We start from the raw sequence: 15,907 nt of genomic DNA on the forward strand, positions 1-15,907 counted from the left end.
CGTGGCATGCCACTCAGATGTCGCGGGTTCGCATCCCCCAGGGCGATGGAAAATCACTGTCTCTGTATCATGATCAGCTACTGCTGCAGTGTGGGGTCTGTGGTGGGAGGTTGAAACCGATATTCTTTGGAAGCTTGAATTTCAAGTCAGTGGCCCCTTTGGTGTGCTTGTTCCATTTGAATTGGTTTCATCTACTGGAATAATAATAATAATGACTTGACACTAAATTTCGCCAGAATTATTAGTTAACTCATTAAAGGCCCTTCTTTCTAACGAAACTTGGGGGTCTTACTAGAAAACCATAGCCTTACAGTGAGGTTAGGTTCAGGTGGAGCCAGGGACATCCATTACCTTTGACGATAGATGAAGGGACCATAGGGTGACTCAGCCCCCTTGGTCAAGTAGACTGACGGCCCACAGGTTAGGTTAGGTTAGGTTAGAGAGGGAGAAAGGATTAGGTTAGGATGCATCCCTTCATTCTGTAACCTACAACGTTTGAACTCAGGTTAGGTTGGAGGGTTGTCCAGAGAGTAGGGAAGATTCTTATGGCCTGTCCACACTAGGAAACATTGGTTGGAAACAAAGTTTGCAAACTGTTTGCAAACAGTTTAGAAACACTTTTTAACCGTATACAGTATTTGTTTCCTATCCAGAATGGATAACATTTAGTGTTTCTGTGTGTATATGTATATATACACATGTATAATGTACTTATATATATGTATGTATGTATGTATATGTGTATATATGTATGTGTATGTATAATTACATATATACACTTAAACATTCATGCTTATACATATGTATATGTACGTATACTTACACGCCAGAAGCAAGTCAGCATGACACGCTCCTTTTCCTAAAAACTTCCTCACCTATCTCTTTTTCTTTCTCTTATCACTCCTTGAGTCCATCAAAACTGCCAAGTAAAATACAGAGGCTACTGCACCAGCAGGCATCCTTCCGACGATTGAGGTCTGGACAGGAAACATTGTTTGCAGACAGCTTCCAAGCTGTTTGGAAACGGTTTCCAAACTGTTTACAAACAGTTTCCAAGAAACTGTTTTCAAACAGTTTGCAAACTTTGTTTCCAAACAATGTTTCCTAGTGTGGGCAGACCTTTAGAGTAAGGCAGAACGCAGTAAACTAGGCCAGGTTAAGTTAGGTTAAGATGGGTTAGGAAACACCGCTGTATTTCTCCTATGTTTTACATTCCCTCACAGCCCGCCCCCCCCAACAAAGACTTTCCCATTTCAGTCCTCCAACGAACACCAGATTCGTCCAAATCTCAATAAAAACTATCAGGAAAATAAATTTTGCATCCATACTGCATTATAGGTTATAAAGCAACACTGGCCATTATTTAAGAGATCAATCAAAAGCCATATCTAAGGAACAGAACAAGATTCTGGGAAACCAGACAACCGGATATGACGTAGCCCTCTTTCTCCCGCCAGAGAGCTTTCACATTATAACAAAAGAAGCAGCAGAATGCGTGTCGCATTAGTCCATAACAAGACTTGCTTGCCACGTCTAAGTGAGTGAAGGTTACCCTTCTCTCTCTCTCTCTCTCTCTCTCTCTCTCTCTCTCTCTCTCTCTCTCTCTCTCTCTTTATTTATCCTTCCTATTCATGTACCCACTTATCTATTCATTTCTTTTAGAGACGGAGCTACAGAACAGATGTTTAGCGAAATAATAAATAAATTTACAACTGTTGCCTTTGATAAAAATTTCACCCTACAGAAGATGATTCACAGGAAATAAATTTATGAAATTTATTAGCAATCCATGTGTTGTCAGGAAGCTCTAAATTTGGCATTGCGAATGCTAATAAGGTCATCACTGCCGTGTAAAATCATTTCATTGTATTTCAGTGAAAGGAACACGACTTAAAACCACCGACTCATTTATGCGTATCAACAACTACTCTCCCAATATGTCATAAGAACGTGTCAGTAACTTGTCGCATACACTTCACAAACAGGCTGAATACACGTCAATAACTTGTATTCAGCTTGTAGTAGTCCTAACCGCTACTTCATACGATTATTAGCTTTTGCCAGAAATTCGTCCTCCACTTACGGTTGCTGACTTGGTTTCAACATGTTTGTGATATGTATGCAATGAGTTGCCGACATGTTTACGACATTTTACTGCATTAAGGACGCACTCTAAAGCCCCGTGACCATAACTATGATGATCGTTACCTAACATTATGTTGAGTTTTTTTACTCTTTACTCTTACTTTCATTGACAAATAGTTTTCTGTAAAAAAGATAGCTATTTGTCTGACCGTCCGCACTTTTTCTGTCCGCTCTCAGCTCTTAAAAACTACTGAGGCTAGAGGGCTGCAAATTGGTATGTTGATCATCCACCCTCCAATCATCAAACATACCAAATTGCAGCCCTCTAGCCTCAGAAGTTTTTATTTTATTGAAGGTTAAAGTTAGCCATGATCGTGCGTCTGGCACCGCTATAGGTGCCAACAACACACGCCACCAACAGTCCGTAGCTGAAAGTTTCATGGGCGGCGGCTGAGAGTTGCATGGGCCGTGGCTGAGAGTTTCATGCAGCATTTATATGCTGTACAGAAAATCTGATTGTGCCAAAGAAACTTCGGCGCATTTCTTACTTGTTTTATTTTACTTGTCACGTCCACGCTTTTATCTGTTCAACTTCTCCAACTTTATTTTGGTACTGTTGCCACCTCAATAATAATAATAATAATAATAATAATAATAATAATAATAATAATAATAATAATAATAATAATAATCTCAAAATCACATGAGTCAATATTCCTCAAAAGTTCAGGCGAAGACGCAATGCATTACTACCCTGAAGCAATTTCCCCTTTATTTCATTAATTTACTTATATTTTTACCTATTTGTTTGTCTATTTATTTTTCAGTTTATTTTTTGTTTTCCGATAACTGGTCTCTTCTTTTTGCATTTCCTATTACTTTATGTTGCTTCTTCCAAATGAGCACCATATTCTTCGGAAGCTTGAATTTCAAGTCAATGACCCTGTGGGATTGTTCCATACAAATAGGGTTTATCTCCTGAATAATAATAATAATAATAATAATAATAATAATAATAATAATAATAATAATAATAATAATAATAATAATATTAATAACAATATTTTGTTGAATAAAATGGCTGCATTTTGATGTGCAGGAAAAGCGAATTTATTAAAAGAATTGAGAAAATTCAGTATAAAATCAGTTCGCCAAATGCAGCCATTTTATCCAACAAAACTTGCCTCAAGTAGGGTCTTCTTCCTTCGTATAATAATAATAATAATAATAATAATAATAATAATAATAATAATAATAATAATAATAATAATAATAATAATAATAATAATAATACTCTTTAAAGATAGATCAAACCAGTTGACAAATATGTAAATCCTTGTTCAATTTCCTTACTCCTGTTCGTTCTCATTCTTTTCCATTCGTTCCATTACCTGATGGAGAGAAATAAAGGAAAAGGAATAGGGAGGAAATGTAAGATAATAATGGCCAAAGTCTAAAGAATTCTCAATACTTGATTATATCTTTCCTAATTTTTTTATTTTTCTAAATCGGTTCATCTTTCATAGTTTTGCCGAAAGTTAACGATTTTGTTTATATTTCTATTTTTCATTTGTGTCAGTAACCTAAATGTTGTAACGCCAGTTTTAGTAACCATAAATCAATCAATCATTGTCCTGCCGTCCGATAATGAGAAAGAAAAGGACAGAAAGAAAGAAAGAAAGAAAGAGATATTAAGAGTGAAAGCGGCAGTTTTACAATTTTCAACTTGAACTTAATCAAAACAAGTGTATTTTTTTTATATATAAATTTCACGCTCTTTTTCAGTCCCGTCGACACTAAGTTTACAACAAACAGTTGACGTGACGAAAACCTAGCGAGGGTTGATTATCTTCATCAAAAGAAAAACAGAATCATGACAATGAATAACAGGTACACAGATTAGAGAAAGAGAAAGAGAATTTTCCAAACAAGGCCACGTGCCAATAGTAACATTGATCATGGTAAAATAATAATTTTCCAAACAAGGCCACGTGCCTCTATATATATATATATATATATATATATATATATAGTAACATTGATCATGGTATAAAATAATAATCCCTTCCCTCCGTTGTGTTAGGATATGTGAGTATATCAAAATAAGACTGTATTATTAAGCATCTCTCTCTCTCTCTCTCTCTCTCTCTCTCTCTCTCTCTCTCTCTCTCTCTCTCTCTCTCTCTACGTAGTGTCTGGATATGGGAGCATATCAAAATGAGACAGTATTAGTGTTAATCATAAAAACTCTCTCTCTCTCTCTCTCTCTCTCTCTCTCTCTCTCTCTCTCTCTCTCTCTCTCTCTCTCTCTCTCTCTTTTAGTAGTGTCTAGCTATAGGAGTATATCAAAACGAAACCTTCAGTGTTAGTAATAAAAGCTCTCTCTCTCTCTCTCTCTCTCTCTCTCTCTCTCTCTCTCTCTCTCTCTCTCTCTCTCTTTACGTAACGCCTCAATTATTAGTTTAATCCACCCATTCCCTGTCCGGTCACATTCTATTGTTGACTTTGATTGGATAAAGAAGACGCCAGTCGAACGCAACCAATTCAATCAAAGAAAACGTCACATCACATCGGTGACTCTTCTAAAAAGCCCTCAATGGCGACAAGTTCAACAGAGGAGACCAACTTTAGCACGCAAGAGGTATTCAACCTTATTTGTTTTCGAGTCACGAGAGGTGATTATGTATAGTAGAAATAACTGCACGATCACTGTGATAAAAGTGTTTTTTATTCAACTCGAGAGAAAAAAGAGCAGAGAAGATCGGACATTTTGTCTTTGCTTTTTGTCATTTATTTCTTTTGTTCATCTTTCCTAAGCTGCAGGTTTATTGTGAAGCTCGCGTAGGGTCGCTTGTGCACCTTGCGAGAGAGAGAGAGAGAGAGAGAGAGAGAGAGAGAGAGAGAGAGAGAGAGAGAGAGAGAGAGAGAGAGAGAGAGAGAACGCCGACAGTAGCTAAATCGTTAGAACTCAAAAAGTTCAAACTTATTGAACAAGTTGACATGAGAACCACTTCACAATTTATATGTTGTTTGTCTTATTTTTTTTTACATATTATTTATCTTATTTTGAACCATTACACCGCTAGGACCAGGAAGAGAAAGAGAGAGAGAGAGAGAGACATGCCAATCCATACTTTAACTCTGCTGTTCTATTTAATTCCCACCACGCAATTTCATCTCGTTGTAGGAATGGTCAGTCATTCAATACGAACAATTATACATTACAAACATTATTTTCAATGATAACCTCATGATACAATGATACAATGTCATTAAATTCTGTACGCACACCTGTAATTTCTCATTATATTCCAAGTGCAAAAATTGTAATGATTTTGATGGTGAAGCATATATCATACTGCCCCTGTGAGTGACAGTCAATATAAGTTATCCTGGTGACCCAGATCTCAGTAATTCAAACGACATGGAATGCAGAATTTAGGCCAAAGGCCAGGCACTGGCATCTATGAGGTCATTCAGTGCTGGAAAGGAAATTAAGATTAGGTAGGTTTGAAAGGTGTAACAGCAGAAAAGCCTCGCAGTCGCACTATAAATAATGGTTAGGAAAGAGTGGATAGGAACGTGGATGAAACATAATATGAATTGAGGTACAGTAAAAGGAATGAAAGGGGTTGCAGCTAGGGGGCGAAGGGACGCTCCAGAGAACCTTCAGTAATGTCTACAGTGCACCCCGTGAGGTGACTGACCGCAGTACCCCAACTATGGGGAGTAGTTCATACCCCAAAGATGAGGTGAGTCTTATTACCTATTTCGAGGCTTGACTACAAAGTCTACCCCAAAGCCGAATCAAAGTCCTTCAAAAAGAAGGCATCGTGCTTACCCCATACAAATGGGAAAAAAGCGCGTTAAAAAAAAAAGAAGAAGATTACCTGCTTGTGATCCATCTTCACCTCAATGCCTTTCAGGAAAGAATTAAATATATCTACTCTTTGTCTACAGGGCAGGGGAAGAGTAAAACCATAGATAAAGGTATATATAAAATAAGCCTACTAAAATTCCAGATATATTGAGTGGACGGATGTAATGGTGCCTTGGTAATTTGCGACATACACATAAGCGTTACCTAAGCCTGGATTGACCTCGTGTCAGTTGTCAATCACGGTCGATATTTCTTTAGCTTGCATGGATGTATGATAAATAGCATTCTAATGCCAAATAAATCTAAAATGAGAAAACAAAACAAAATTGATACTTAAAAGAAATCAGCTCACAGTAGGAAATATGTTGGATTAATGAAAAATCTCTAACATTTTTGCAGCCCAGTGGCAGTTCATTATTCAAATTTCATATAAAACAATCGTCTAATCTTTAGCAGCTGAAGTTGTATACTGTGATCCATAAACTGAGTGGGCATAGAACACGTCAAGCAATGTATTTAAAAAAGTACTACTTCTTAGCAGACTATTATACCTTATCATACACATTATGAGACTAAAGCACCCATATACCTCTATAGTGTGGCCTGATGAGATTCATCAGTAATAAATGAGTTTCTGGCTCAGAGTATCCAGATTTTTATTTGCTTGTCTACTATTTCAATGAGTGATTGACAAGCGAAATGGCATTGCAAAAAGAAAGGCCAGAAAGTCTTAAAAAAAAAAAACCTATTGTTCCACATCTTCCCTTGAGTGAAACATGCTTCAGCTGATCAGGGAACTGGGGCAATTTGTTCATGAATATTGTATCTGAGTACCAGAAATCCGTTTTCCTTTAAGGGTATGGTGACAAAAGTAAATAGAGGCGACTACTCTAGATGAATATATCAATACCCAAGTTCAAGTTCACCGAAGGGTATGATGATGATGAGAGAGAGAGAGAGAGAGAGAGAGAGAGAGAGAGAGAGAGAGAGAGAGAGAGAGAGAGAGAGAGAGTTTGAAATCTGTGCCACCAGAATCAGACGAAATTTGTACATTACCGAGCACAAATGATTTTAAGTCTAACCGTGACTGGTAATCGTCCTTTGTTCAGTCTAAGGAAAGCCCAGCAAATAAAATGTTCGAATGATGTATATAGATATGAAAATATTGGTTCTCGAAGAGCGCATCAGTCAGTGACCTGGACGTAGAAACAATTAAATAACAAAAATTCAAAAGTGAAGAAATGCGTGTGATGAAGTGCAATCTGCAACTAGCACATAAACTTCTTGAGACTCGCCCCAGAATAAGACGAAGGTGACTAATCAGTCGTAAGAAGGAATTAGAGATTGTTGGGAATGTTGAAAAATCAGTTTTTGACGTTCTGAATAGATTCTGAAAATAAGGAAGGCTACAAAAACAAATTCACTAACAAGTTTTTTTCCTAAATTTACAACAAGAAAAATAAGCTTTTAGAGTCTTACCTAGCACTGAATTGGAAAAATAAATAGGTACGTCAGAGTTGGTCAATTGATCGCAGTAAATCAGGTCGAAGTGATGAGGTATTCAGCCAAGTCGTGACTGGAATAAGATCAACCAGGACCCACGTGACAAAAATACTGTTCTGGTTTCAAAAACAATTGATCATGTTCTTCAGACTTGCCATAATGATTTTTTTGAAAAGCAGTACAAACTTATTAAAAAAAACTCCAAATCTCAACTGTTCGTGGAGACTGCAATTACATTGTACGTCATTCTGCCCAACATTGCGCGGTACAGATATGTTATTGAGAAATCGAAAATACTCTAATGTGGCAGATGGTTGTTAAAAAAAAAAAAAAAGTGAAAAACCAGACATTACCGGAACTTTTCAAGCTTATTAACCATGCTTTCAGGAAATGGAGACATAAATGCTTTTGTAAACACCCACGGTACGCAAACATAGGCAACCTTCTAGCTGCCAAATCTGTTTGCACAAATCTGACCTTCGCCCAAAATTGCTTCGCTTCAGATTAGTGAGGATATTCACTTACACGTGACTGATCCTTTTGTTTTGGAATAACTGTAATGGACGATTGAAGAACGGAAGAGATGAAGTGAGGCGTTCAATTTCTTTACTTAAACAACACCAAAGGTAATTCAGGAAGCTGCCTTCAAGTCAGGCATCACTAGGAAACAGGTAATTTATAAGATATTTTGTCATCTATTTAATAGATACCTGTTATCACCTGCTTGTATCCTAGGGTAGGATAAGGTAGCAGATAGAATGGAGGGAGTGTATTATTATTATTATTATTATTATTATTATTATTATTATTATTATTATTATTATTATTATTATTATTATTGGTAGAACTAAGCCAGAGCTAATACTTAGAAATACCTTGTTATTATTATTATTATTATTATTATTATTATTATTATTATTATTATTATTATTATTATTAGCTTCCTAAGGAAAGGAAAAACAAATAGTCTTAATTATATTTATTTGTTAATAAACAGTATCTGGTATAATTACGTTTATTGTGAGGAACTCGTCGCAGCTAACTATTTACTTATTTTCGCTTTATTTCATTTATTCATTCATTTATTTCCTGACTACATATGGAGATAATTAAAATAATTCTTAAATTTTGGCAGATTGTGCAAATCTTGTGATAATGTGAGTTTTTATTTAACTTTTTAGCGAAAAATATATTGATAAACGTTCCCGTTTTCTTCATTGTCAGTGGGAAGATGACTTTCTGAATGTGTACTTTCGCGTTACTTGTGTTTTGGTGAAATTTATTGTCATTTTCGCGCTCGTTAGCGATGTAAATGAGTAAGTATATTACGAAATGTGGTTATTTTAATTAGGATATAAATCTGATGCGTTGAAATCGCTGTAATGTTGTTTGTTCGAAAGGAATTCTTTAGCCCAAGGCTTCTGTATGTTATCTTTGGCCAGAGTTAGAAATGGCGTGCGGCAGTTATTAGCCTTAGTGAGACATTTTCGTTATTAACCTCTGCAAGATTCATGTGAAAAGAGTTTAAAATGTGAATATTATGATAGCCTAGTGGAATAAAAGTAACATGTAAAGTTACGGTAGATAATTACATAGGTCTTTCGCAAATACCAAACTAGGCTAATGCGTTTATTCGTCTGGAGATGCTATACGCGTGATTGATCTTAATTTCCGTCATTAATATTTTTGAGCAGCTAGAGCAATAATCAAAAACAAATCCACTGAGTTTTGTAGCGTGAAATAGCCTATGCCGTAGGCTAAGTGTCTTTTCAGCAGTTTCCCAGCATATTAATCAAATGTACAATTTTCTGCCAGTAAGTGTGCGTGTAGGCTAAGCTGTTTAGACATAGGCCTGCCTAGAGCAAATTGTGTATGTAGCCTAGACTGATATTGGCATAGCCAAGGACATCTTTGTTCTTTTGAGTTCGGGTCATTTAGGCCGTAAGCACATTTAAGTGCAAAATGGAGGCCATATTTAGTATCAGCCCCTTGGGGATATTCATAAAACATAAAATAATGACGGTAAGTACCATAAACACAGTGGTAAATACCACGAACGTAACGTCTTACGTTGTTTTGGATGTTACGACCTAAATGACTTACGGCCGAAACGACCAGGACCGGTTCTTTTGAGGGTCTTATGTTAGGGATAACCATGGTAATCATCCTATTCATTCTGTTGACTTTTTACTGGGAAATTTACCAGTTACAGTTTCAGTGCCATTACTGTAAGATTTTGGTAATTTTGAAGATTCTGGGTAATTTTGTTGCAGTGGCCTAAACCATAAACTGCTGATGTATAATATCTGCGCCATTTAAATGTCAGTTAGGCTAGTTAGTTAATGGTAAGGTATGAAAGGGAGTAAGAGGGCTAACATGGACTTCTAGACTCTACCTGCTAATAGACAATTTAAATGTAAATGTACTAGATTTTTCCCAAGTCTCAGTTTGATGATACTCTCATACATAGTCCTACTCCTTATTGTCATTGGGTATATTTAGCTCATTTTTGGCAAATGCTCATGAGCAGTTGAACCACAGAGGGTAAATAATATCCAGAGGTGTTATCTATATACCGGTACTACGTAGTTAGGTGCTCCTCCACCAGGCCGGCGCTGCAGAGCCTTGCGGCCATATTGAAAGGTCTGGTGACTGAGGCGATTGAACAGAGGCGTAGTGTGATTGTGATTTTTTTCTGCCCTGATCGCAATAATGGTAGTGTGATTGTGATTTTTTTCTGCCCTGGTCGCAGTAATGGTAGTGTGATTGTGATTTTTTTCTGCCCTGATCGCAATAATGGTAGTGTGATTGTGATTTTTTTCTGCCGTGATCGCAATAATGGTACGATGCGTGGCTTATAATTGCCAAAATGAGAAAAACAATTTTTCAAGAGAAAGTGGGATATCATTTCACAGGTAAACAACGCATAATAGAATTTATTTATCGTTAATGTTGTGCTTGTCAGATTTATGTCGTCATAGCAGCAGACCCGCTTTCTCTCTTCAGCATTCATATATTCAGTATATTATCGTGGCACATGAATGTAGTGGCAGTTTAATTTTGGTATCAGAACACCATTAATATTGTACATGCTGCATGATATAAAGTAAGAACGGTCTTGATCGTTATTGAAAATGCCTAGTAGTACGTAGGCCTATAGGTATTACACTAGATGTGTCACCCAGTCTCGTCTTTTAAGCATGTTACTGTGATGCATAAGAACACCTGCTGTATTTTGTCAGTCATTGAGAATTACCTGCAGTATATAGACTTGCAGGATAGTGTCTGTGCCGTCATTTTTTTATTTTTCAGTTGTAGACATCAAACGGAGTGTTAGAGTTGTTTAACAAAATGCACATCACCATACATGGTTTCTCAACAAAATTCCGAAAAATCACACTTGGGAGAGTGTTTCAGGACAGAGTAAACAAAATGTAGAAAATATCTCCTATTATTCGATTCTAAGTAAAAATAGCTGTCTTTTAGTTTTCTGTAAAAGAAAACTATTGTGCCGGCTTTGTCTGTCTGACTGTGCTTTATTCTGTCTGCCCTCAGATCTTAAAAAGCTGCTGAGGCTAGAGGGCTGCAAATGGGTATGTTGATCATCCACCCTCCAATCATCAAGTATACCAAATTGCAGTCCTCTAGCCTCAGTAGTTTTTATTTTATTGAAGGTTAAAGTTAGCCATAATTGTGCTTCTGGCAACAATATAGGATAGGCCACCACCAGGCTGTGGTTAAATTTTCATGGGCCACGGCTCATACAGATTATACCGAGACCACCAAAAGATAGATCTGTTTTTGGTGGCCTTGATTATACGCTGCAGTGGCTGTACAGAAAACTCGATTGCACGGAAGAACCTTCAGCACATTTTTTACTTCTTATGTCTAGCAAATCCCTTTTCATCATGTCACGCTTTTAACACATTATTGTAGCACATAAGTCCAATAGTGACTTCAGTTTTGAAAGTGCAACATCATTCGTCTTATACATGCCACATCATTTAAAGTAAAAATGTGCTTGTCTGATATTGAAAAGGCTTAGTAGTAAGTAGGTGTGTAGGTTACTGGTTTTGTCAACAAGTCTAATCTTTTAAACATGTTACTATGAAAGTATTTTAGGTCAACTTAACCAGTTGCTCTAATTGGAGTGAAAAATATTTGTATTTTTTATGTGTAACAAACCTTGTCTTAGTGTATGTTTCCATTGAACCAAGTGTCTCGTAGATTGGTAGTAGCAAGAAAGTGAAGTTTGGTAGCCTAGGCTAGACCTGTGCCCTCAAATTATTCATTTGGTAAGGTGCTATATCATTTAAACCTTTCTTTAAGTACAAATTTTTCAATGTCAATAAGAATAATTTCTCTATGGTAAAAGTAATCAAACAATCACAGCAAGGAAAAGGATTTTAACCTAGCAGGTGCCTTTGGAATCTGCATGTATTTTTATCGTTCATTATTCCAGTTAAGCCAAAATTACTATATGGCATTCCCTATTTAACTATTCTTTCTCAGTGTCGTTCAAAAGCCAAAGTCTTGGAATGGAAAGAAATGACTGCTAGCCTTTTCTTTGGTTAGGTTTTGTTTTTCGTTACACATATACAGTAATTATATATACATATATATATATATATATATATATATATATATATATATATATATATATATATATATATATATATATATATATATATATATATATATATATATAATATATATATACTGTATATAACTGAAAGAAAATATGGCTGATGAATATACAGGGAACCCCCACGTGGGGATCGTCCCACACATTTGAATAGGTCAAATCCATGAATGCTTAAAACCCCCTCAAAAACACTTAACTGCCCATTTTGATAGCTTAAACCAAGAAAAATAAAAAATGCTTATACCTGTGTATTTTAATAGTTTTATCACAAAAATATTTATTCATGAAAATTATATGAAAATACAGTAATTAGTAAAATTTCTCAGTGAAAAATCACGAAGAAATATGGCTGATATGTTCCACAGAGAAAACCCGTGAATCGTGAGATTATCGTGGGGTTTATATAAATAAAGGCAATGCCACAAAGTGAAGAACTATAAGTCAAAAGGCCTTGCAGTACTCCATTGTTTCTCTTTCCTTTGTGGCATTGCCTATATATTTACATACAAACATATTATATATATATATATATATATATATATATATATATATATATATATATATATATATATATATATATATATATATATATATATATATATATATATATATATATATATATATATATACAGTATATATATATATATATATATATATATATATATATATATATATATACAGTATATATATATATATATATATATATATATATATATATATATATATATATATATATATATATATATATATATATATATATATATATATATATATATATATATATATATATATATATATATATATATATATATATATATATATATATATATTATATATATATATATATATATATATATATATATATATATATATATATATATATATATATATATATATATATTATATATATATATATATATATATATATATATATATATATTATATTATATATATATATATATATATATATATATATATATATATATATATATATATATATATATATATATATATTTTTTTTTTTTTTTTTTTGAGTCTTTGTTTATTAAGCACCTCTTCTAAACTCCGTGTCTTCTCCTCTGCACTTGGCCTAAGTGTACTCTGGGCATGCGTGAGCTTATGGTCTCACTTCGTCTTTCCCCTTCTTTTGATCAGGTAGACTTAGAGAAAAAAGAAAAAAAATTTGCTTTCTTTTTACTTTTTTATATATTTTGTAATTTTAAAGAATGTAACTGCCGTTTTTAATTTAACTTTTATTTTGAATTAGAGAATTAATATGTATTTTTCAATTTTACAGACTGATGATGTGTTTAAGTAACACGAAACGTTTCTTTCAATAAATATGCAACTGTTTTGTTGACTGTCTTCTTTGGACTTGCTTGTTGTTATATATATATATATATATATATATATATATATATATATATATATATATATATATATATATATATATATATATATATATATATATATATATATATATGTGTGTGTGTGTGTGTGTGTGTGTGTTGAAACAGATATGAAATAATTTATTTGTATGTATACAGTACAACTAATTATTAAACATTTTAGGTTTTTTGTTGCATGAAATATCTAATGATTTATTTTTATGTATATAGATTATTTAGTGTTTCACATAAATCTACAGCTCATCTTTTTGGTTTTGTTGAAGAAGAATAGACATCTATTCTTATATATATGCACATAAATTACTGATCATTCAGTAATGGCATATTTTTCAAATGAAGTTGTATCTGACTTTCCTTTATTTTAGATATATATACAGATTAAAGTACATGATTCTTTTATGCAAAATTCTGTACTTTATATAAGTCATCATGATGACCCGTTCAGGAAAGATAATTTAGCATAAGCACAGCTTGCAACGGTTGACCTTAGGAAACTCAACCATCTGCTTTGTAAGTTTAGGATATTGAATGGGACCAAGGGGTGGAGGACAAAGCCCTTGTTAGGAGTCAGGCACACAGTCTAGGGTGAGGTTAATTTTGGTTAGGTTAAGCTGTTTTAATCCTGGGGTTCCATGAGACCAAGCTGCCACCGCCAAGTAAGCAGTGGTTTAAGTAATATTTTGATCGGGTTTGTTAGTGGCAACTTAGAATGTTGTTATTTATGTTCTTATATTTCACCATTGTTGGTGATGGGAATCTCTTTATTTCTTACCTAAATATCATGATATGCAATCATATTTACCACCACATTAAGAATGTGTGAATGGAGTCCGCCCTTTCCTGCGAGGGTTTGAATCTTGTTCAGTCAATACTGGCGTGAAGTCATAGGGAAGGTTATTTAAGGATGTATTAGAGGGTCCAAGGGGTGTTAAATTCTCATCTGTTGCCCAAGCTCAAGCTAGGGCATTGCATTCTAGGTGATATTAAATTAGGTTATAAGATGTTTGTTACAAGTTACCACTTACACAATATTGAAATTTCTTACTCATTGATGGGTATGTTAAAAATGTAATTGTGTGGCTGCTTATTTTATGTCATTTAAGTAAACATGTTTGTCTTTTACCCAAAATACTTGATTTTCCACATGGATTTTGCTAGGAACAATGGTAAACGGTATACAAACAACAAAGAAAAATTTATGCTTGAGAAAATTTTAAGTTGTCCAGTAAATACAACTCTTTAATTTAAATCTACAGTGATCACTAGGATTGCATTTTTTGTGTTAAACAACCAAACACAAGAAATCAGTTTGGGACTCGTATGTCTTTTGATGTCCAAAGATAGTTAGAGACTTGACTACTAGACGATTCCAAATGCTAGTAATGGAAGAGGGTGGAGAGAGAAAATGGTTAGTGAACCATTTACCTATCAAACACTGTAGATCCTCCAGTTGTTGATTGCTTGACTAATTAAGAATAGTAACTAATGCCACAGGACCAGCAGTTATCATGCTAGCCTTGTAGAGAAGGAATATAAATTATATGACTTTTAATAAATTGAGGCAATTGTTGACTAGTATCAGGTTGTTCTGACATCTTGAACAACTAATTGTTTTAATAATGTAGAGATAAATATGACCTTAAAACTAGTGACAAGTGACAGTATTGATAGCGCAATCATTTTTTGGAATTGTACAATAAGCTATGGTAGAGGGCTCAAGAAGACAAGCCTGAGTGCATTTAATGTTCATTAAAACGTTCATTTCAGTCTCAAGGGTTTATCTAATCATATCCATGTACATGCATCTTTGCAAGAAAGCATGTGAAATAATAATTTTTATGTCTATTGTAGTACAATCCAGCATGAACTAACTTTTATAAACTGTAATTTTATTTCATGCCTCCTGTATAATATTATTGCCCAGCTCATCCTAAATACAGCACCTTTGTTGTCTCTCAGAGAGTGTAAACTATTCAGAGCTTCTAGTCCTTGGCAGTGTGTTCACGAGACCACAGGACCTACCAGCATGGAGCTTAACTATAATCAAAATTTTCCATCTCACTCTCTGCTTCATCATTCCACAAGCTTCAGTATTTTTCCATTTTTATTGGCAGGCTGTGAAGATGCAACAGAGCAGGTACCACGTGCAAAAAATTACAACATCTGCAATTTCATTTAAAGAATATCAGAAGCTCAGATACCAGGCAATCCAGAAAATGCACCACGCGTATTACGCCTTATGATCTGGATGATGGAAAGGAGATTCTGGTTGTCGTACTACTGATATTATGAGGTATTTCATGAATTTGTATTTTAGGGTTTTGTTTAACTATTATTCCATATAGTATCATCTTGTCTGAAATGGTTTGTCACAGAATATTTTTG

At 34.4% G+C, this 15,907-nt stretch overlaps 1 long non-coding RNA gene across 1 annotated transcript in view; it reads left to right on the top strand.

Annotated features, from left to right (window-relative positions):
• Nucleotides 1–8,684: 8,684 nt before the first annotated feature.
• Nucleotides 8,685–15,907, top strand: part of LOC136836967 (uncharacterized) — an 82,575-nt gene continuing 75,352 nt past the window's right edge. Inside the window, exons 1-2 of the long non-coding RNA XR_010852518.1 lie at nt 8,685–8,784; nt 15,637–15,815. This is a non-coding gene — a long non-coding RNA (uncharacterized lncRNA). The remainder of the gene's footprint in view (nt 8,785–15,636; nt 15,816–15,907) is intronic.

This window comes from Macrobrachium rosenbergii, chromosome 57 (genome assembly GCF_040412425.1).
Source record: "Macrobrachium rosenbergii isolate ZJJX-2024 chromosome 57, ASM4041242v1, whole genome shotgun sequence".
Classification (NCBI taxonomy): Eukaryota; Metazoa; Arthropoda; class Malacostraca; order Decapoda; family Palaemonidae; genus Macrobrachium; species Macrobrachium rosenbergii.